This window comes from Anolis sagrei, chromosome 5 (assembly GCF_037176765.1).
Source record: "Anolis sagrei isolate rAnoSag1 chromosome 5, rAnoSag1.mat, whole genome shotgun sequence".
In the NCBI taxonomy this organism is placed as follows: Eukaryota; Metazoa; Chordata; class Lepidosauria; order Squamata; family Dactyloidae; genus Anolis; species Anolis sagrei.
The window spans coordinates 95,912,585-95,934,782 of NC_090025.1; positions in this window are offsets into that span (position 1 = coordinate 95,912,585).

A 22,198-nucleotide genomic window follows, 5' to 3' on the forward strand; every position below is an offset into this window, starting at 1 on the left:
ATTATCCCAATACCCCCATGCATATGGGATATATTGAGTATGGTGATCAGATCATGATATGAATAAACATAACAGTTTCAATAATGTATCAGTAAGGTCTTCTCATGGACCACCCTGAGAATTTGGGGTGGTCCCCCCCCCCCCGGCTACAGGCTTGGTGTTGAGCATTAGGCCAGAGGGCTGCCATTTTAAGGCACTACATGGAAAAAGGAAACAAAATGCAAAGATTAAAACCAGAGATCATACAAGGGCTCTCTTTCAAGGAACATAAGAGAACAGGTCAGCTTTCTTTGGATCTGTCCAGGGTTCTGAAGGACTTGTTCTTGTTCTTCTGCATCTTGATGGTTGACAAGACATTTTTTATCTTTCTGTTTTCTGCTCTGACCATCATCTCAAAAATACACTCATTTTTTTCACTTCATTTGCTAACTTGCTCATTTACTAACCTGCTGATATATTAGCTTAGTAATCTAAGTATTATCTATTACTTCAATTACTGAGAATCATATAAACAACCAGATCCATTTACAAGTAAGATCAACTGAAAGTATTCTAAATTGGGAACCATAAATAATGTTGCTTTCTCTTTGAACTATTTGCAGATCACATACTTGGTGTGAACATATCGCAGTTTCACATAGCCAGCTATATTTGGTGACAACATGACAAATTCTAATTCAGGGCTTTCTCCATTTTATTGCAGTCCCATTCTGTAGACATGAACACTTTTCTACTCTTTTTTTTAATGTGAAAAGTTTTTTATTATTATTAATCAAAGGTTAACAGCAACAGGCACATTAAAATGAGTATGGCAAAGCCTTCAACAAATGGCTTTACACTGAAGCTCTCTCCCAAAAATGGCTGTTGCAAACTGTAAACAGAATGGAATAAACAGTCTTTACAGTAAGAACAAGGAAAATACAAATGAACAAAAAAGAAAGCACCAGTTTGTCAAAATAGATTACACTTTTCTACTCTTAAAAAAGGCGAGTTGTTATTTGCTGGTTTTTAGAAAATGCAATAATATTTCTAAAAGTTCTCTTCTTTTTTTTTTACTCAGCCCTTGCTTATGTTTAGAGGAGACAGTTTTATCTACACACTTACTTACTTACTTACTTACTTACTTAGGCGATCCCTCGTTTTCTGAGGAGGATTGTCTTCCAGTATTCTTGTGGGTCCGTATGTGGCTGTGGAGCCCTATTCATGATCTGCATCTTCTTCCGCAGTGAGGGCATTGGTTTCCAGGTGGAAGGCGGTCTCGGTTGGGGCTGGCTTGATGTGCCTTCCTCTTGGCACGCTTCTCCCTTTCGCCCTCCATTCACACCTCTTCAAATTCTGCAGCACTGCTGGTCACAGCTGACCTCCAGCTGGAGCACTCAAGGGCCAGGGCTTCCCAGTTCTCAGTGTCTATGCCAGAGTTTTTAAGGTTGGCTTTGAGACAATCTAAATATATTTTCCTGCCCACCAACATTCCGTTTTCCATTCTTGAGTTTGGAGTAGAGCAACTGCTTTGGGAAACGGTGGTCGGGCATCCGGACAACGTGGCCGGTTCAGCAGAGTTGATGGCAGAGGACCATCGCTTCAATGCTGGTGGTCTTTGCTTCTTCCAGCATGCTGACATTTGTCCGCCAGTCTTCCCAAGAGATTTTCCAGATTTTCCGGAGGCAGCACAGATGGAATCGTTCCAGGAGTTGCATGTGACATCTGTAGACAGGCATAGAGCAGGGTTGGGAGGACAATAGCTTTATAAACAAGCACCTTGGTATCCCTACGGATGTCCCGGTCCTCAAACACTCTCTGCTTCATTCGGAAAAATGCTGCGCTCACAGAGCTCAGGCTGTGTATGTGTATCTACACACATATGTATACAAGCAGTTGTAGCTGACAAGTTTTCTGTGTTTGCAATGCATAACTGCAAAACATTAATACATAATTCCACTTCTAATGTTCACTTATCTCCCTCCCCCCAATCATCCCACTATTTGTTTTACCTTTCAAATATAAATGACAAAAGCAGCATTCCTTTAGTTTACCAAATTTGTCATCCAAACTGCAGTGGCAATGAAGGTTACAAAGGACACGAAGAAAGGATTAAAATAAAACCACAATGCAAAAGGGAAAAAAAAGATTGATTTCTCTCTCCTTATTGAGTACTACAGTCGGGTAAGCTGATTTTGCAGTGAGGTCATCAGTCACAATTGGACCGTAATTTGAAAATGGATTAGTTCAAAGTAGCAATTTCTGCTCCATAGATTTTTCAGCAGAAAGCAATTCAGTGTTGCAATAGACCTCATAAGCAGGTGAGGTCCAATGATCACTTAATGTCCTGTAATGTACTGGGCACACACTTCAGTGACTGCAAAGCGTTGCTGTAGCTTGCATATACTTTTTTGTCTATGTTTCTTTTGTTCTTCATTATCAGTCCACAAATACTGTGTTGTTATTTTATTTTAGAAGACAAACAAATCAATCCGAAGTCCTTTCCAGGAAGGGTACTTGGCTTTAGATAATTTTAAAATGTGTACTTAAATAGAATACAGCTAATGCAAGTCTTGGGCAAATCAGTTGATCCAATACCTCTATTACTTCACAGTTTATTTCACTCCTTTCCATCAAAGCTGTTTTCTTCAAAGAACTCTACTTAGGAGGGAAGCTTGGATCAGTTTGAATTCTAGTGTCCAATTGTGTCCAATTCAAGAGAGATATTGACAAGCTGGAATGTGTTCAGAGGAGGGCGACTAAAATGATCAAGGGTCTGGAGAACAAGCCCTATGAGGAGCAACTTAAGGAGCTGGGCATGTTTAGCCTGAAGAAGAGAAGGCTGAGAGGAGATATGATAGCCATGTATAAATATGTGAGAGGAAGCCACAGGGAGGAGGGAGCAAGCTTGTTTTCTGCTTCCTTGGAGACTAGGACGCGGAACAATAGCATCAAACTACAAGAGAGGAAATTCCATCTGAACATGAGGAAGAACTTCCTGACTGTGAGAGCCGTTCAGCAGTGGAACTCTCTGCCATGGAGCGTGGTGGAGGCTCCTTCTTTGGAAGCTTTTAAACAGAGGCTGGATGGCCATCTGTCAGGGGTGATTTGAATGCAATATTCCTGCTTCTTGGCAGGGGGTTGGACTGGATGGCCCATGAGGTTTCTTCCAACTCTTTGATTCTATGATTCTATGATTCTATTGTTTTGGTATTGTTTTAACTGTCCCATAATCATTTTATGATGTTTTGCATTTAATTTTGCTGTTGTTAACCGCTTTGAGTCGCCTGAGGGCTGAGAAAAGCAGTATATAAATGAAGTAAATAATAATAATAATAATAATAATAATAATAATAATAATAATTCTATGATTCTAGTGCTATAATTGAGCTAGCTGGGAGAGTCAAACATAAAAGAATTACAATATTGGGAATACAAATTTATATGCAATTCATTACAGGCAAACAGATCGAAAAAAAATGCTATTGGGGTATTAGCATGAGCGGTTATACATTGTCTACATTCCTAAGTTTTCAGCTTCTGGATTTCAAGCTGTAGCAGATGCCCTATTCCTCACTCTACTCTTTGCAGAACAGATCTAAATATATTTTGTACCTTGTTTGTCCACAATACCTTGTATGTAAACCTGTTGTATCGCTGAGGCAGCTGAGGTCCCATTAGTTACCATCTGTACATTTAACCTACAAAATGCAAAACTTTGTGCATCCAGATTGGTTTGGTTCTGCTTGTGTAGTTCTACATATGAACTGGGGGAAGGGTGGAGACATTATAAATAAAGTGATTTCTTTTGTACCTCTCTTCTGGCAGAAAAAGCAAGGAAAGTTGTCTGCCAGATGGTGGACACTGTTCTTCATGTACCTTTATTTATTTGAGTGTCACTTAGCAATTAGGGAGACTGACGTTATTAAACTCTAGCTTTGGATACAAACTGTTTCAGATGCCAATCTTATTAGGAGCAGTAAATTCTAGTTCTTAACTAGCCCTAGGGAGAATATAGCGGGGAGGGTAGAATAATTAGAAGCTGTTTGTAATGCTTTTGAGAATACTTGCTTTTAATTGAGAATGGAATTTAGGAACTTGAGAGCTCACTTGCTACTGTTGACATTGGTACAGCTCAGGGCTGGCTTTTAAGGCACCAGGGGACCAACCTTGTCAAGGGACATAGAACAAAAACCTGTTTTCACCCCAGACCTTTATGTCCTTCAATTTATTTATTTATTTAGAAGTTTTCTATACCGGCCTTCTCACCTCAACGAAGGACTCAGGTCGGTATACAGCATATATGAAAGTGCAATAATATATAAGTACAACAAAGTGCAACGTCATTACATATTAAAATAGTACAATAAAGTACAATAAAAACATCATCATCACCATTACCTAAGCCAAGTCGTCAATGCAGTCATAGTCATAGTCATACTCGTAGTCACTAGGCCTGGGTAACAACGGAAAAATTTGTTTCTAAAATCGATTTGTATTTGGGGGGTTTTTTTGTTTCGATGTTTAAAATAATTACAAAATTTTCCTTTTAAAAAGTTCGATATTTACGAAATTTCGTAAATGGTAAAAAATTAACGAATCGATTTCCGAAACAATAATGAATCGATTCGTTAATGGCGGACGCGACCGCGAAATACGCTAAAAAACCTCCAAAACCTTCTGAAGCTTCCCTCTCCCTCTGTTGTTGACTGTTGGTGTGATATTATAATTTTTTTTCACTAATTAAACCATAAAACTGGCCCAGACATGCGGAAATAATAACGAAACGACCTCAAAACAATAACGAAACGAATACAATATCGAAATACGAAGCATTTACAAAACGTTTTTGAAAATTCGTTTTTTTAATAATTGCTCCAGAATGGTTCGTTATCGTTTTGTAATTGAAAAAATTAACGAATTATTAACGAATTACGAATTAACGAAAGGAAACCACCCAGCCCTAGTAGTCACAGTTCATCCTCCTCCTTCCTTGTGGAAGGAGGTTATAGATTCAGTCCTCAAACGCCACATTCCAGAGCTAAGTCTTTGTAGTAGTTTCCTGAATGTCAGGAGGGAGGGAGCAGATCTAATCTCTAGTGGGAGGGAGTTCCAAAGCCGGGGAGCCACCACCGAGAAGGCCCTGTCCCTCGTCCCCACCAACCGTGATTGCGAGGGTGGTGGGACCGAGAGCAGCCCCCCCCCCCCCCCCCGGAAGATCTTAATAGCCTTGATGGTTCATAGGGGAGAATCCGTTCGGACAGGTAAACTGGGCTTTAGGGCTTTATAGGTCAAAACCAGCACTTTGAATTGTGCACGGAAGCTAATCGGCAGCCAGTGGAGCTGGCGTAACAGAGGGGTCGTATGGTCTCTGTACCCTGCTCCTGTTAGCAATCTGGCTGCCTCACATTGGACTGATTGAAGCTTCCAGCCAGTCAAATAATAATAATAATAATAATAATAATAATAATAATAATATTTATTTCTACCCCGCCACAATCTCCCCAAAGGGGACTTGGGGCGACTTACACGAGGCCAAGCTCGGAAGTGTATTACAATACAGTAACATAAAAAAGCATAAGGCAACATCACAATAAAATAAAATAAAATAAATGTAAAATATTTTATGCACAGTAATACAGCAGAAATGCAAAGTAATACAGTAGAAAATCAAACACTATCACACTGAATGGGCCATATATGCACCATACATTGGAAAAAACTAAGGATGAGATAAAAATAAAAACCTATATATTTGCATCTAATCTGCTAATGATCATTAAATTTGGGTTTTAGATCCCCCATTTTAAAGACTGCAATCAAATCATAGAATCATAGAATCAAAGAGTTGGAAGAGACCTCATGGGCCATCCAGTCCAACCCCCTGCCAAGAAGCAGGAATATTGCATTCAAATCACCCCTGACAGATGGCCATCCAGCCTCTGTTTAAAAGCTTCCAAAGAAGGAGCCTCCACCACACTCTGGGGCAGAGAGTTCCACTGCTGAACAGCTCTCACACTCAGGAAGTTCTTCCTCATGTTCAGTTGGAATCACCTCTTTTGTAGTTTGAAGCCATTATTCTCCGTCCTAGTCTCCAGGGCAGCAGAAAACAAGCTTGCTCCCTCCTCCCTGTGGCTTCCTCTCACATATTTATACATGGCTATCATATCTCCTCTCAGCCTTCTCTGCTTCAGGCTAAACATGCCCAGCTCTTTAAGCCACTCCTCATAGGGCCTGTTCTCCAGACCCTTTATCATTTTAGTTGCCCTCCTCTGGACACATTCCAGCTTGTCAATATCTCTCTTGAATTGTGGTGCCCAGAATTGGACACAATATTCCAGGCGTGGTCTAATTGGAATAGCGGGGTAGCATTACTTCCCTGGATCTAGACACTATGCTCCTATTGATGCAGGCCAAAATCCCATTGGCTTTTTTTGCCGCCACGTCACATTGTTGGCTCATGTTTAACTTGTTGTCCATGAGGACTCCAAGATCTTTTTCACACGTACTGCTCTCGAGCCAGGCATTGTCTCCCATTCTGTATCTTTGCCTACATCTGAGTTAAATAAAATGACACTTTATATTTATTGAATAAAAAATTGCAAATGAGAAAGTATGTCCTGGCTTATTGAAAAAAAAATAGAAACATTGTTTAAAATATTCTATAGGTGACCCTGTCTTCTGTCCTCCTTCCCACCCCCAACCCGGGGAAATGAAAGTGATTGCTTAAAGGATTAAAAAAAATGAAAATTGGATTATGTGGATCATAGAGAACAAAGCTGGGTGACATGTAACATGGCATTTATTGAAATAGGTATGATCTCTAAGGGGATTGGTTTCAATAGTTATGACCTCCAAGGAGATTAGGGAGAAGACTTTTCTTCCAGAGACCAGAGGTGAAAGGAAATGTGACTTGCATGCTGATATATCTGATGTAGCAGGCTGGTTTAGAGGGTTCACCAAGAAGATTGGATGACCCAGGCAGTGGCATCACTTAAGGATGTAACCCCCAGGCAGGCAGTCACCTTACAGCAGTAATGAGTGGTAACTGGTGGCACAGGAAAATATGCAGCATTGGTTGTATTCCCCACCTGTTACACACACACACACACACTAGGCCTGTGCGGTTTCGTTCGTTAATTCGTTATTTCGTTATTAATTCGTTATTTTTACCACATCCGACGCGATTTCAAAACACATTTTCAAACCCAGAAGGGTTTAAAAATATCGAAACAGCAGCCCCATATATTTTACGAGCTTCAGCTCGTGTCGTTAATGGGATGGAGGCTGCTGAGTGCTGCTGGTGCCTGGGAGCCAATCCGGCGCTCCCAAGCACCCCAGCAGTGCACCGTGGCAGGAGCCGGAGCTGATTGGATGGCGCGCGCGCGCGCTCACCCTTACAACCGGCCTCCGCGCGCCATCCAATCGGCTCCGGCTCCTGCGCCCTCCTCCTCCTCCTCCTCCTCCTCCTGGCACTTCCTGCAACACAGCTGGGAGGAGGAGGAGGAGGGCGCAGGAGCCGGAGCCGATTGGATGGCGCACGGAGGCCGGTTGTAAGGGTGAGCGCGCACGCGCCATCCAATCGGCTCCGGCTCCTGCGCCCTCCTCCTCCTCCTCCTCCTCCTGGCACTTCCTGCAACATAGCTGGGAGGAGGAGGAGGAGGAGGAGGAGGGCGCAGGAGCCGGAGCCGATTGGATGGCGCGCGGAGGCCGGTTGTGTGAGTTTTCAGGGCTGTATGTATGACCATGTTCCAGAAGCATTCTCTCCTGACATTTTGCCCACATCTATGGCAGGCATCCTCAGAGGTCTGTTGGAAACTAGGCAAATGGAGTTTAAAAAATGTTTTGTAAATATTTACGAAATTTCGTAAATAACAAAACATTTTTTTGTAAAGTTTTGTAAATATTTTAAATATCGAAACAAAAAAACACCCCAATTACAAATCGATTTTAGAAACAAATTTTTTCTTGATCAAACAGGCCTAACACACACATATCCTGGAGCAGAGACAATGGCAGAAGCCATCCCAGATATACTTTTCCAGGAATCTCCCCAACCCTGCAGAAGTGAAGGAGGAAAGAGCATGGAAGATGAGAGGGAGGAATATGCTAACCAGAGGCAGCCCTAGGTAATTTTCAACGGTAAGTAAACAGTATTTTGGCATGCCCCTCCCCCAACCAATCACTGATATATATTTTCTCTGCTAAACCCTCCCCAGACCTACCTTCTGGTTTGTGTTTGCCTGCACGATTCCAGCAGCCTCCCCCCCCCCCCCCCACACACACATCCAGCTCTCCTTTTTAGTTCACCTCTTTAAATCTTTCTCTCCTTTTAAGAGATTCCTTAAAATCAGTGGATGACCCAAATGTTCTGAAACTTAGGGGGCTTCCGTAAATGTGTCCTCCAAGTATGGCTATTTTCATCCTGATAGCCACATTGAAACCAAAGACTGGATCTTCCCAAAGCAAAAAAATAGAGTTTCTGGCTGTAGATCTGATAAATTTATTTTATTTATTCATATATTTATTTATTCAACTTGTATACTGCTATTCCCAATTTGGCTCGGAGCGGTTTACAAAATGGCATTTCCCTCTTCCTGATTTCAAAAACTTCCTGAAAAACAGAACAGGAGCCTATCTGAAAATGGGATGGGTTTTTCCTAAATTGCACACCCCTAGTAACTATGCGGGGACCCTGGTGTTGCAGCAGATTTAACTGCTGAACTGTTAAACTTGGGACTGAAAGGTTGGTGGCTCAAATCTGTGGAGTGGGATGAGCTCCCGCTGTTAGCTCCAGCTTCTGCCAACCTAGCAGTTTGAAAACAAGCAAATGTGAGTAGAGTAATAGGTACCACTTTTGTGGGAAGGTAATGGCACTCCATGCAGTCATTCTGGCCACATGACCTTGGAGATGTCTATGGACAACACCAACTCTTCAGCTTAGAAATGGAGATGAGCACTACTCCCAGCTTCAGACATGACTAGACCCAATGTCAGGGGAAACCTTTACCTTAGTAACTATATAGGAGCCTCCGGTGGATATAGGAGCCCCCGGTGGTGCAGTGGGTTAAGCCCCTGTGCCGGCAGGACTGAAGACCGACAGGTTGCAGGTTCGAATCCAGGGAGAGGCGAATGAGTTCCCTCTATCAGCTCTAGCTCCTCATGCGGGGACATGAGAGAAGCTTCTCACAAGGATGATAAAAACACCAAATCATCCAGGCGTCCCCTGGGCAGCGTCCTTGCAGACGGCAAATTCTCTCACACCAGAAGAGACTTGCTCCTGACACGACCTTAGTAACTATGCTGGCCGAATCTTTATCTTGCTTTAGAGAATAGTGATTTGATATACTTCCATTATATGTACAAAAGAGACTTCTACTCCTTGTTGCCTGCTCTTGGTCTCCAGAGTGAATTCTTCTTCTTTTTTTCTTGAAGTGTTAGAGAGCAAGCCAGAAACAACTACATCATAACTGCTTCTATTTGTCTCAGGGAGGCCCAATGTGATGCTGTAGTTGGACTGTTGGATTTAACCTTCAGAGTTCTGGGTTCAAACCAATCCAACTCATCTCCAACCTGACCCTATGCCACAGAGATTTTGTGTTGATTACAGGGGAATGGGGGAGTCATACACACTGCTTTATCCATACCTTATGCATACTGGCAGAAAGGAAAGAAATACAGGCATATCTCAGTTAGTGAAGTAGATTTATTTTTGGTCATTACCTCTTGCACAGAAAATTTGGATTAAAAATGACATGGAAAGCATAGGGATGATTTAAAAAAGAAGAAAGAAGCCAAGCCTGCAGCGTAAATATCACAGTCCTAACTCTTCTTGGCACTTAGTTTTCTGCCTAGAGCTATACAGGTTTTTGGAGCCCATGCTTCCCCTCTACAGTGAAAACTGCTGCTTCTATGGAACTAAAATATATGTGTGGGTATGGGTACTGTGGGCTTTCCAAAAAGCTGTTTTTAATTCAGCCAAGATTAATATATGTTGTATCCCGTGTAATAGAAATTTGGCCTGTTTCTTGCCCTGAAAATGTTGCTATTATCATTACAATAGCAACATTGTAAAACATTTCACTTGGAAGAAATTCAATATAATTTCTCTAGCTCTTTTAAAATATACTTTACAATATTACTTTTTTAAACACACCCAAGTGGGATGAAGCTTGCTTTTATTTTCAGTGAATGTAACAGGTAATCTGGAATTTAAAAGGAAATTTTCAATGCAGTTTATTAACCAAGCCTGTCTTAAACTGGCTTGGTTTAATGTTAAAGTTGGAGCTGACCCTCATTCTCCAGTAAGCCTATTTCTTTGATGCACGTTTCCAGATCCAAAACTCTATGCTGCATTCACACTGTCTAATTTTAGGTGCACAGGTAAAATATAAAAATGGGTGGTACAGACATCTGACATGTAGATGCACTCATGTTGTTTCAGCTTCTTATATTCTTACCTCTCTTTTTTTTAACTCCTCGCACTGGTAAATTTTGAGTGTCAATGATGGTGGATATAGATCAATATGCTTTTTGGTTTATGTTCCCTTGAAAACATTATAATAGGCATTGTTTAATGAATAGTTGTAACAGAAGACAGATCCCTTAAAGCGCCAGACCAGTATTTAGTAAAAGTAAAGTTTATTAGTTCACAACCAAGAGAGTCCAAAAACAAACCAAAAAGGCTAAAAACACTTATTCTTCAGTGTGAAACACAGTATTACCCACAGTTAACCCAAAAAACAGGACCTGGAAAATAACCCAGATTAAACAGGAATATAATCCGGTTTAAACTTAAAGCTATGCAATCAGCAGGGGGAAAAAAAAGGCACTCCAATTCACAGCAGGACGTCAGCAAATACGAAGGGCCGAACAGCAAGGCCGAAGTCGTCTACCAAGTCAATCCAAACAAGATGTAGTTGTCGTCGCGAATCCAATCTGGGTTGAGGAAGGAGAAGGCAGCAAACACGATAATCCGGTCCAGGTAATACACAGAGCCAAAATGAAGAACGGCAGCGCAGCAGCTAATGCATAAGATCATAAAATCGTAGAATCAAAGAGTTGGAAGAGACCTCATGGCCATCCAGTCCAACCCCCTGCCAAGAAGCAGGAATATTGCATTTAAATCACCCCTGACAGATGGCCATCCAGCCTCTGTTTAAAAGCTTCCAAACAAGGAGCCTCCACCACACTCCGGGGCAGAGAGTTCCACTGCTGAATGGCTTTCACAGTCAGGAAGTTCCTCCTCATGTTCAGATCAACACAAAGGCAGTCCAGAAAAAACCCCACAGTTCCAACCCCCGCAGCCATGGATAATCCGGATTAAACTTACGTCCGCAGAAGTCTTCCCAAACACGTCTTCCCAAACAGCTCTCAAGGACACATGAATACCCATCAACACCTTGCTGACTGCAAGGAACCCCATCTCCCAACCCCACTTTTATTCACAAATCATCCTCCAAACTGGAACCAGCCGACACCCTGTTACCAGCTGAAACCCCTTGCCCCAATTCCTCCTCAGAACTGGAATCAGACAATGCCCCACCAGACTTCCTTTCAGCAGAAGCCCTTTGCTGATCCCTCCAATCTCTCCATCTTCTATCCAGACCCATAACTCCCCAAGACTCAGCCAGATCCCCACTGTGCTAACCAGAGAGCCCCAAAAACATGTCGCTACCTGTGGGCTCTTCACAAACATTCTGAACCTCCCACATTTTAGTCCAATCCATTTCTCCATCCTCTGAACTTGCCGTACCACTCTCCTCAGTCTCAGACCCATTATTCCCTGCGAAGCCCTGAAATGATTCATCATCACTGGATTCCATAAATATTTTCCTGATCCGCTTTCTTTGTTGCTCCTCATCGGAGTCTTGCTCACGAGTAGTCTTTCTTCCCCGCCTAATACTCCCAGTAGTATCACTACTCGAAGACTCCATCCCAACACACTGTGATGACAAACACACTGAGATAAAGAAAAAGTCTTCAATAAATGACTTTTTTAAAAAAAAAAGTCATTTAATATGGCACACAAATACTTTAATATTGCTGATATCGCTTTCAAAATAAGCTTTCTCTACTGAATGCAGGTTTCCTATGTTAAGTAAGTGCTCCGCCATAGCCCATTTTCTGGAGTCAAAAGTCTAGCATCTGTTACTATTCAGTTGATTTTCATTGCTTCTTTCTTTTCTGGTCTTTTTAACCCAATGAGCAATGCAATGAGTTGTTTTTCTCTGTTAAGAGCTCTATTGGAAATGCAGCCTTCCAAGCATAAATCTGTTCTTGCTGCCAACACCCCGAGTGAGCCAAGCAGTCATAGGCCCAGTGCCAGGTGAGAAAGGTTTTTTTAAAATCACATCTATCATCTCTCAGGCAGCACGGAGACCTTTACTTCTAAATGTGACCCTTGCTTAGCATTATCTATTGTACGACTTAATAAGAAAATTGCAGTGTGACAATCTTTTTTATTGCACACTTTTTCCATTTTGTACTTACATGCAGAGCAAATAATACGTTAGTTTTGTGGTGATTTGGCATACTCATTACAAATAAGTGGAATGGCTGCATAGAGCAAATTTAAACATGTGTTGGGTAGTCATGGTTCGACTGGAAATCTCTTGGGGTTTTTGCCACAGTAAAATTCTCTAAGAATACTACAGAACCAAAATAGGAAAATGGCTTATCCAACTGAAATTGCATGGGGAATTTAGGTAAACACAACATAATTACCAACTTAGGCATCTGGTTAAGGGGTTAACACTCCTATTCATGTGACAAATGCCAGGGGACCTTAAATAGCTACTAAGCATTTAAGGTTAAGGTTTTAGGTTTCCTCTGAAAATGCAGGTAACTCAAGACCATTTTTCAGTGAAAGTTTATCTGTGTGTTACAGAGAGAAAATGTTTGTAGCATGTTTAATTCAGTTATAGTTTTCACCAGTGGTTCCCAACCTGTGGGTCCTCAGGTGTTTTGGCCTACAACTCCCAGAATTCTCAGCCAGTTTACCAGGTATTAGGATTTCTGGGAGTTGAAGGTCAAAACATCTGGGGACCTACAGGTTGAGAACCACTGATTTACACCATAAAGAGGTTTGAGAAGTTGAAATACGAGGGTATTTTTTAAGTAAGGTCCGTTTTGTTGTAGACACTAGTAGTTCGCGCGCATACCACAATGAGAACAACTGTACTCAGTTTCTGCTCTGTAGCTAACCTGTACGGTTCTGTTCTGTGCTTTAAAAATGTTTAAGACTATCAACTCACCCGCCGCATGTGAGGTTTGCTCAGTGATACGGTTTTTGTCAGCAAGGAACCTGCCTGCTGCAGAAATTCATTGACAGATTTGTGAAGTGTACAGTGATACTGTTATGAGTGAAAGCAAAGTGCGTAAGTGGGTACGACAATTCAAAGATGGCCGTGACAATGTCCATGATGAGGACTGCTCCGTCGCCCTTCTTTGATTACAGACGATTCGGTTATCGGAGCAGGGGGCAGTTTTTATGAAGAGGGTATTTTAAAATTGGTTCAGAGGTATGATAAGTGTTTGAACAAACTTGGCAACTATGTCGAAAAATAGAGTAAAGAATGTACTTTCTGAAAATAAATTTACTTTTTTGAAATAAACTTTCGTTGTGTACTTATTTTCAAACGGACCTTACTTTAAAAATACCCCTCGTAGTTGAAGGGTGTATTGCATGAAAAGTCACTGTGAAAAAAAAGGGGGGCACTTTATAGTAAGTGGCTTTTCATGTGGAAAAGCTGGCACATGGACCAAGTTAAAGGACACTCAGTTATAGTATTGCTTTCACATAGATTTGACAAAATGCTGTAATAGCCAGGGGAGGAGAGAATCAGACCCCATTAAAAACATATTGTGAGCCCAGCAGCATTTCACAGATTAATAAAACAATGGCTATATCATTTATAACAATGCAATCATACATCTACCTATTCAGTCATGTACATTGAGCCTTTTGGGTCAATGAAGCTCTCATTATGAAGGACAACTTTCAATCCAGTTGGCAAAGGGAGATACTAGGCAAAATTGCATCTCTGGGTCTATCCCCAGAACTACTAACCAGCATGGGATATGACCAAGCCAAATCCCAGATTAAACAACGAATAATAGACATTGAGCGCCAAACAGATCTATCTGGTGCCCCATTCTTTATTACTGGTGCAGACAGCAGAGACTGTACCTCTCCTATGGAATATCTTACTGTGTTGGAGGTAGCCAGCCACTGGAGAGCCTTCACCTTGGCACAATGCCATCCGCTTCCTTCCACCGTACTGGAAGGTCATTACCAGAAAACCCCATATTCTGAGAGGCTATGTCCCTGTGACTCAGGTCACATAGAAACAACAGAGCACGTGCTTTTGCAGTGCTTGTTTTATAGAGACATTCGATCTCATCTCATCTTACCATGGACAATTAAATATCCAGGATGCTCTGGACAATTCTATGTAGATCTGCTGCTCTCAGACACAAACTCGGCTGTGACGTACAAAGTCGCTAAGTTCTGCACGGCTGCAATTAAAATTCGGCGGACAATGATTGAGGGTTAAAAAACCTAAGCTTCTCTTGGAATATAGATGGGAAATCAGATATAGACTAATATTTATAGGGTTGGTGCCATCCTCACTATCTCTCTTTAGACTGCGTCGGATGATCTTGTGGTTTGAGTTAAGTTTTAATAACTTCTTGCATTGGTTTTTAACTTAGATTTTAAAATTTGTTGGAGTTTGAAGTCTATAACATTTTGGGTTTGATGTGAATGTACGGGACTGGGTCCCAATATTGTGCTCTGGGTCAATGAAGCTAATTTCCAGGTGTTACCATTTTTCTTGCCAAAATTTTATTTTGAATCATATGTAAAACTCAGTTACCCAGAGACTCTGGGAAGTGTGGTCCATCTCTGACTTTATGTGGGATGGAAGTTATTGGTAAGCATTTAGATATAGTAACCAATCATCATACAACTCCCTGAATTTCTTTTCCTTTGTCCCTGAATATGTACTGATTGTGCTCTTTTTTATTTTGTTACATTCTCTTTTGACCTAAACACCAATCCGAAAACTGCTTGGCATACATGCTGCCACAATAGCCAATGTACAGCTGAATGCATCATGCACACAGGTGTTCCAGTCTATATCCTCTGCCTTGCCAGCAGTTTCTTTTCCCTTCTCAATTGGCAATCAAGATTTTTTGGCAATCTCATTTGGATGGTTCACAGAAATGTGGGGAGCAAGTGTGGCCCACCCACTGTGAATGAATGAAGGCTCGTTCAGCTTTCCTGCCACTTCCTGGTCATTCTCATTCCTGACAGGATACGTCAAAAGGAGTATGTGAATCATCTTGGAAATATTTCCAAATTAATTTTGTAGGATGGGGGTAAGCTGATGGTGAGAGGATGGGGTGATTTAGCTAGAGAAGAGTCATGAATATGAGGAATGCAATGAGAGCAGCCTGTTTTTGTAAAACCCCATTTGTTTTCTTACACAGCAAATTGACATTCTGTGTGAAGGCATACAGAAGGGTCAAACGACTTCCTCAAGGTCAATATGAATCAATGCCTGCATTCACATTCAATATCCAGCAGCTGGTTGGCTTCTGATCCTTTGTCCTAGTCACTGAATCCACAAAGAATTAATTGGCAGGGCCAACTAGCACACGACAGCAAATGCTTTCTTTAATTGCTAGTGGCAACATGTAAACCAAGTTTTCTCATAAAAGAAAACATGGTCTCCATATTTAACAAATTGACATGGAACTGAAATGAAGGATAGCATTGCAGAGATTTGAGGTAGGACCACAAATAAGAAGGTCCATGCTTGGCGAGCTTCCGCTAAAACAGATCAGCCCAGATTGAGAACAAAAGCACTGAGTTGAAGACAAAGCTATTGGGCTTTGTTACGATTTGGTCAAATAGAATGCAACTACAAGCAATACCCTTCAAAAGGTACAAGTACAAATTCATAGAAAAACACATAACATGTTATACAGTTCTGACAGGTATTCAGCCTTGCTACTCCTTTCACTGATTGGCTGAAAAGAGAGGCAGGCCAGGATCCATGGCAGGATTGCCATGGGGTTCCCCTGATATCACTTCCTGCAGGAGGAGATTTTTGTAGCAGGAAAAAAGATGGCCGGTAGTTGTAATTTTGAAGAACAAATTCATTGCAGAGACATCTCCTGGGAGCGTGCAAACCTGGAGGAAGTGGTGATGTGGATATGTAGATGAATCTTTGATTAACTCAATTGTATACGGACAACGCTGGCTCTTTGGCTTTGAAATGGAGATGAGCACCACACCCTAGAGTCAGACATGATTGGACTTAATGTCAGGGGACTACTTTTAAATTTACCTATTGTGTTGTTCTTTCATATTTATTTTGCACTGCAAATAAGATATGTGCAGTGTGCATAGGAATTCATTGTTTTTCAAACTATAGTCCATGTCGTGAACCAGAAGCCTTAAAACACAAGTAAAAGGTCCAAACAAGGTTTATTAAAGTAACAAAAATAGCTTAGAAACACTTAACTCAGTGTATCTAGCAAGAAAACAAAGTCTGTAGCAAACTGCTTCAAAACCACAGAGTTCACAAAACACAAGGTAGCAAGGTGGGAGCAAGCAAAAACGTAGTCAGGAAACAGTCCAAGGTCGAGGCATGTCCAAAAGCAGAAGTTAAGTCCAAAACGCGATGTCGTCATCCAAAAACAATCCGAAGTCAGCAAGGAAGTAGAAGACAGCACTTACAGGATTCCAGTCGGTAGAAGCATGGAAGCACAGCGATCTGCAGTCCCAGGACCCAAGGCAAAAGTAAAGGCCGCAACAAAGTCCCAAGCCCAATACAACACTTTGCCTACTGCCTACTTTTATCCTATAACTCAACATCAGATGGCCTCCACCCTGTCTTCATCACTCTCAGGTGCTTTAGCTTCCACAGCTGCTCACCACCACCCATCCCTCCAACTCTTCCAGCGCCTATCAAGACTTAGATCACCCCATGTATTATCAGGTTGCCAGTCTCCCTAAAACCCCTCCACCTTATCACTTGATGTGGGTTGAGTACAAATGGGTCCAGTCCAGCCCATCCTCCTCTCTGTTATCACTCTCAGTCCCATCACTCCCTGTGAACTCCATGAAGTCTTCACCCTCTGTTGGAGCATTAAGTATTTCACGGATCCATTTCCTTTCCCATTCTTCATCTGACTCTTGCTCCCAAGTAACCCGTTTCAAGCCTCTACTCCCATCTCCCTCCTCCTCCATCTCAGAGTCTGTAAAACTTTCGAATGACTCAGTATCAGTTGGTGTCATTAATATCTCCCTAATTCGCTTCCTTTGCTGCTCTTGTTCCAGCACCTAAGCAGCCCTCTTTCCCATTCTACTACTGGTAGTAGCTTGATCAGGACACTGTACTACAATAGTCCAACCCCCCAACAGTCTGGGGGACCGTGATCCAACCTTCTGCTTAAAAGGTTTGGGGACCACTGTTTTAGGATATGTCTCTGCTTATTTGAGAAGGGAAAATGGTACAATGTTAATTGCTTATGGCTGTCTTGAGGCTAGAGAATGAAGATCATATTTCCTCTTCAGAGTTTAAACAGTACTGTATCCTCATTACATTAATTTCCAGTAGTACTACCAAAGGAGTGCATGCTATTTTACAATGGGGGTAATTTTCAGAAATATTTTACCCAAGGGAAAGGAAGTCTTATATCTTTATCGACATGTAAATAATTGACATGCTTGCACTTTCATTTGAATTCCTCTGTTGCCAATAATCAAGGATGCTACATGTCTGCGACCTTGAGCCATTGACTGGTCTATAGGTTACAAGGGTGAGCATTTCATTGCACTGTTCAGCAATAAAAAGGGCAAATGGGTTTCTGTATTAGCTGTAATTATCCAGTGGTGATTCTAGTTCGCCGGCAGCTTCCCAGTATTAATCAGGGCTCTCAATGAGTTGCTGTTATTCAAGATATTCTCTTCAAAGGGAAATATCTGTTACACAGAAGGCCACAGGATTGACAATTGTATGCCAGGGTCTTTTTGGTCTCTGTGCTTCTCAGATATACATTTTCACTAGATCAGCAGCCCATTCCACACTACAGAATTATAGAATATCATTCCTCTTTAACTACCATGCATCAATACTAGAGAATCCTGGGTTTTGCTTTTTTAGGGCATCATTTCATCCTGATGTATTCTACAAAATCTTTCCTTAAACTGAAAAATCACTGGATTCTGTAGGACAGCGCAATTGCATTTATAGTAAAATAATAGTACTATAGTACTAACTGGTGCTCCTTACAGGGAGCGGTCAACCCTCCTGTTTAAGGAGCTCCATTGGCTGCCGTTCATTTTCCGGTCCCAATTCAAGGTGTAGGTGCTTACCTACAAAGCCCTAAATGGTTTGGGACCCGCCTACCTGCGTGACCGCATCTCTCATTTGGAGAGGCCCTGCTCACGCTCCCGCCTCCATCGCAAGCGCGATTGGTGGGGACGAGGGACAGGGCCTTCTAGGTGGTGGCCCCTCAACTCTGGAACTCACTCCCCAAGGACATCAGGCATGCCCCAACTCTGGCAGTCTTTAGGAGGAGCCTGAAAACGTGGTTGTTCCAGTGTGCCTTCCCAGAATAGGAAACTCCCAGCAATATGTCGCTAAACTCACTTTATTAGTGATCTAGGATTGTCTGAACGCTCCATCCCTCTCCAAAATTTCTATCCTAGTGGTGTGTCACCTGGTTACACCCAGTATTATTTTTTTTAATTTTAATTATTACATTTGGCCCAGCCATAGGTTTTTAAACGTCGCTGTGTTATTGTTAATGTTTATTGCTTATTTTCTATTTATGAGTTTTATTTATTGCTTGTATTACTGTTGCTATTGTTTTATTGTTGTATTGTGGGCTCGGCCTCATGTAAGCCGCACCGAGTCCCTTGGGGAGATGGTAGCGGGGTACAAATAAAGTTTTATATTTATATTATTATTATTATTATTATTATTATTATTGTTGTTGTTCTATAGTGTGAATGGGCCCTAGCTCCCATTCTCACTGCCTTTCTTAGATTCTTGACAGCAGGCATGTAGCCGGGGGGGGGGGGGGGTCGGGGGGCTTGAGGGGCTTTCTTTCTAAAGGAAAGGAGGGATGTCACTGATCTAATTTCCCCGGGGAGAGAATTCCATAGGTGAAGACAGGAATGTATCCGGGGGGGGGGGGGGGGCTTGAGGGGCTTCAGCCCCCCCCCCCCCAAATTATCATGGTGGTTCGTGAAAAGGCCTTACTGGTGCATTACTTAAACTGTTATGTTTATTCATATCATGATCTGATCACCATACTCAATATATCCCATATGCATGGGGGTATTGGGGTAATGATACAAAAGGTTTGCTAGGGTAGACCCTCTTTCACTCAGACTCAGCCCCCCCCCCCCGAAACTCAGCCCCCCCCGAACCTCCCCTGAAAAAAAATCAGCCCCCCCAAAACGAAATCCTGGCTACGGGCCTGCTTGACAGCATCCTTATTCTGTTCCAATTTCATATCCTTGTGTGAAACTTCATTTTAAACATACTCTTGTGAATGCCTATGAATATTCAAGTAGGAAAATTTTAAAATGTCTCACAGGCTTCCCCAAATTACAAGGTTATTTGTATTTAGATTTTTTTTATTGTATGGACTTTTGTATTTCATTTTCCCCACTAACTAAATATATCGGTGCACACATTTTCAAATGCACACATTAATAGCAATTCTTTAAAGAAAACAATACACAATGTTCTACTCATTTTCCCCTTAAAATGATTTACAAGCATCAGAAAAGTATAGATTGTCAAGGCGAATAATACAATCTATTCTGTTGCCAGTCTTGGCAAAGTATGAAATGAAAATTTCCTTAGGAAAGGAAACCCCTGACAGGTTTCTTTTCCTTCCCTATTTCAGAGGATAAGCATTAGATTCCTAGCAGTAGCTACTACATCAATGTTTTTAACTTATATTGAACAGTCTACAGTAAAGTACTGAGCTTCTTAACATACAGTAAATAAATCTTGCAATCGGGTTACTCCTTTACTTTTCTTTGAAGTCTTGCATGCAGGGTGGGGGTGTGTGGTGGTGGATGAAGTTCAATAGGAATCTCCTTCATTGGCCATCAATCATCAAATGCCCATTTTGCAAAGGAAGTTAGGTGCCAGTAATGGAATGACACAGCTAAGCAAGCAGCACCTGACCCTTAGGAGTATGAAGATACTCTGTCCCAAACTTCTGAAGGTAGAGTTATCGCCAGAGGCTCCCTTCCCCCTCCCCCCCACAAAAAAAAATTCTTTACTTAAATGAAGTGCTACATATGACTGCACTTGATAAGGGAGGTGGAACAGATTCCTTGGTGACCCTGAGCTAAGGAGTGTTGACAGGCAAGACATAGAAACTGAGCTTTGAAAGGAAGGGCACAGAGCGTATCTTTCACATCAAGATGGAAACAGCTGCTCTGCTTATCGGGCAGCAGCATTAAAATAGTCAGTGGGTCTTCTGTAGCAGCCAAGTCACAACACAACATGAATGGCTTTGAGATCCAAGGTGTCTCTCAAAAGGAGGATGGCAGATGTACTCAAAATATACTGTCCAGAGTGCTGACATAATTAGACTCTCTATGGACTTCCTGGAGTTACATCACTTGTCCAGCTTCAGCTGTTGGTTGTTGAAACACCAGATACTTTGTCGGTCTTTGAAAACTTATTCAAAACTTTGTACATCTTCCCAGCCATCCATCATCAACTCCGTTAATAATCAGAACCCACTCTCAACCTAAAGCTACAACACATGGTTCACTTTTAATGGTTTTACTTTATAGTATAGGTTGTGTGTCTCTTATCTAAAGTGACTGGGCTTCTTAGAAAAGGACGACCTATGGGAGAGAATATCACGAAAAGATAAAATGAATATAACATACATATACAATAAACTATTAGAATGAGCAACAGAGACTGATTCTGTTAAGGAGTGTATGATAAAATGGGCAAAAAACATTGGTAGACCAATCAAGTTTAAAGAATAGGAACAAATTTGGTCCAAGAAAATCAAATATACTTATTCCACAGACCTAAAGGAGAATTGGTATAAGATGTTCCATAGATGGTACATGACTCCACAGAAATTGGGATTAATGTACAAAACAATCAGTAACAAATGCTGGAAATTTGAAGACCAAATAGGAACATTTTTTCACCTATGGTGGACGTGCCCCAAAGCCCAAACCTACTGGAAAAAAATATAAATGAAACATGTGAGAAAATTCTCAAAATAAAGATACAGAAAAAGCAGAATATTTTCTGCTGGGAATATTCGATGAAGAAAGCGAGTTAGACACAAACAAAGATATCCTACTTACTAGGGCTGTCCAAACACGGAAAAAATTGTTTCTAAACTCGATTCGTTTTTAGGGGTTTTTTGCGTTTCGTTATTTAAAAGAATTCCGAAATTTTCCTTTAAAAAAGTTCGATATTTATGAAATTTCGGAAATCAAAAACCAATTACGAAACAATTACGAATCGATTACAAATCGATTCGTTAATGGCGGCCGCAATCGCGCAATACGCTAAAAAAACTTCTGAAGCTTCCCTCTCCCTCTGTTGTTGACTGTTGGTGTGATGATTATATTTTTTTTCACTGAGAAAACAAACAGCAACCCTAAAACTTGCACCAGACATGCGGAAATAATAACGAAACATTTACGAATCAATAACGAATCAATAAAGAATCAATTCCGAAACAATTACGAAACGAATTGGAAAAATTCGTTTCATTTTTTAGTTGCTCCTGAATGGTTCAATATAGCTTCGTTATAAAAAAAAAACGAATTTTTAACAAATTATGAAATTATGAAACGAAACCGCCCAGCCCTACTACTTACTTATTTAATGACGGCAGCAAGAATAGTTTTTGCCAAGAAATGGAAGCTAAGTGAAGTACCAACAAGAGAAGAATGGCTATACAAAGTTCTTGAAATAAAAGAAATGGATACCCTGACCTATGCATTAAAAGATTCACAAGAACGCCCACTTAAGAGAACCGACTGGAAGTTATTTGATGATTTTATGGCGAAGAAACAGAATTAGACAGAACATGAGAAGAAAACAGAAGGAAACAAAATCAAGAAAAGAAGGCAGAAACCACAAGAAGAAAATCTTAATGAAATCTAAAGTACATGATGCGGAGAAGATGATTC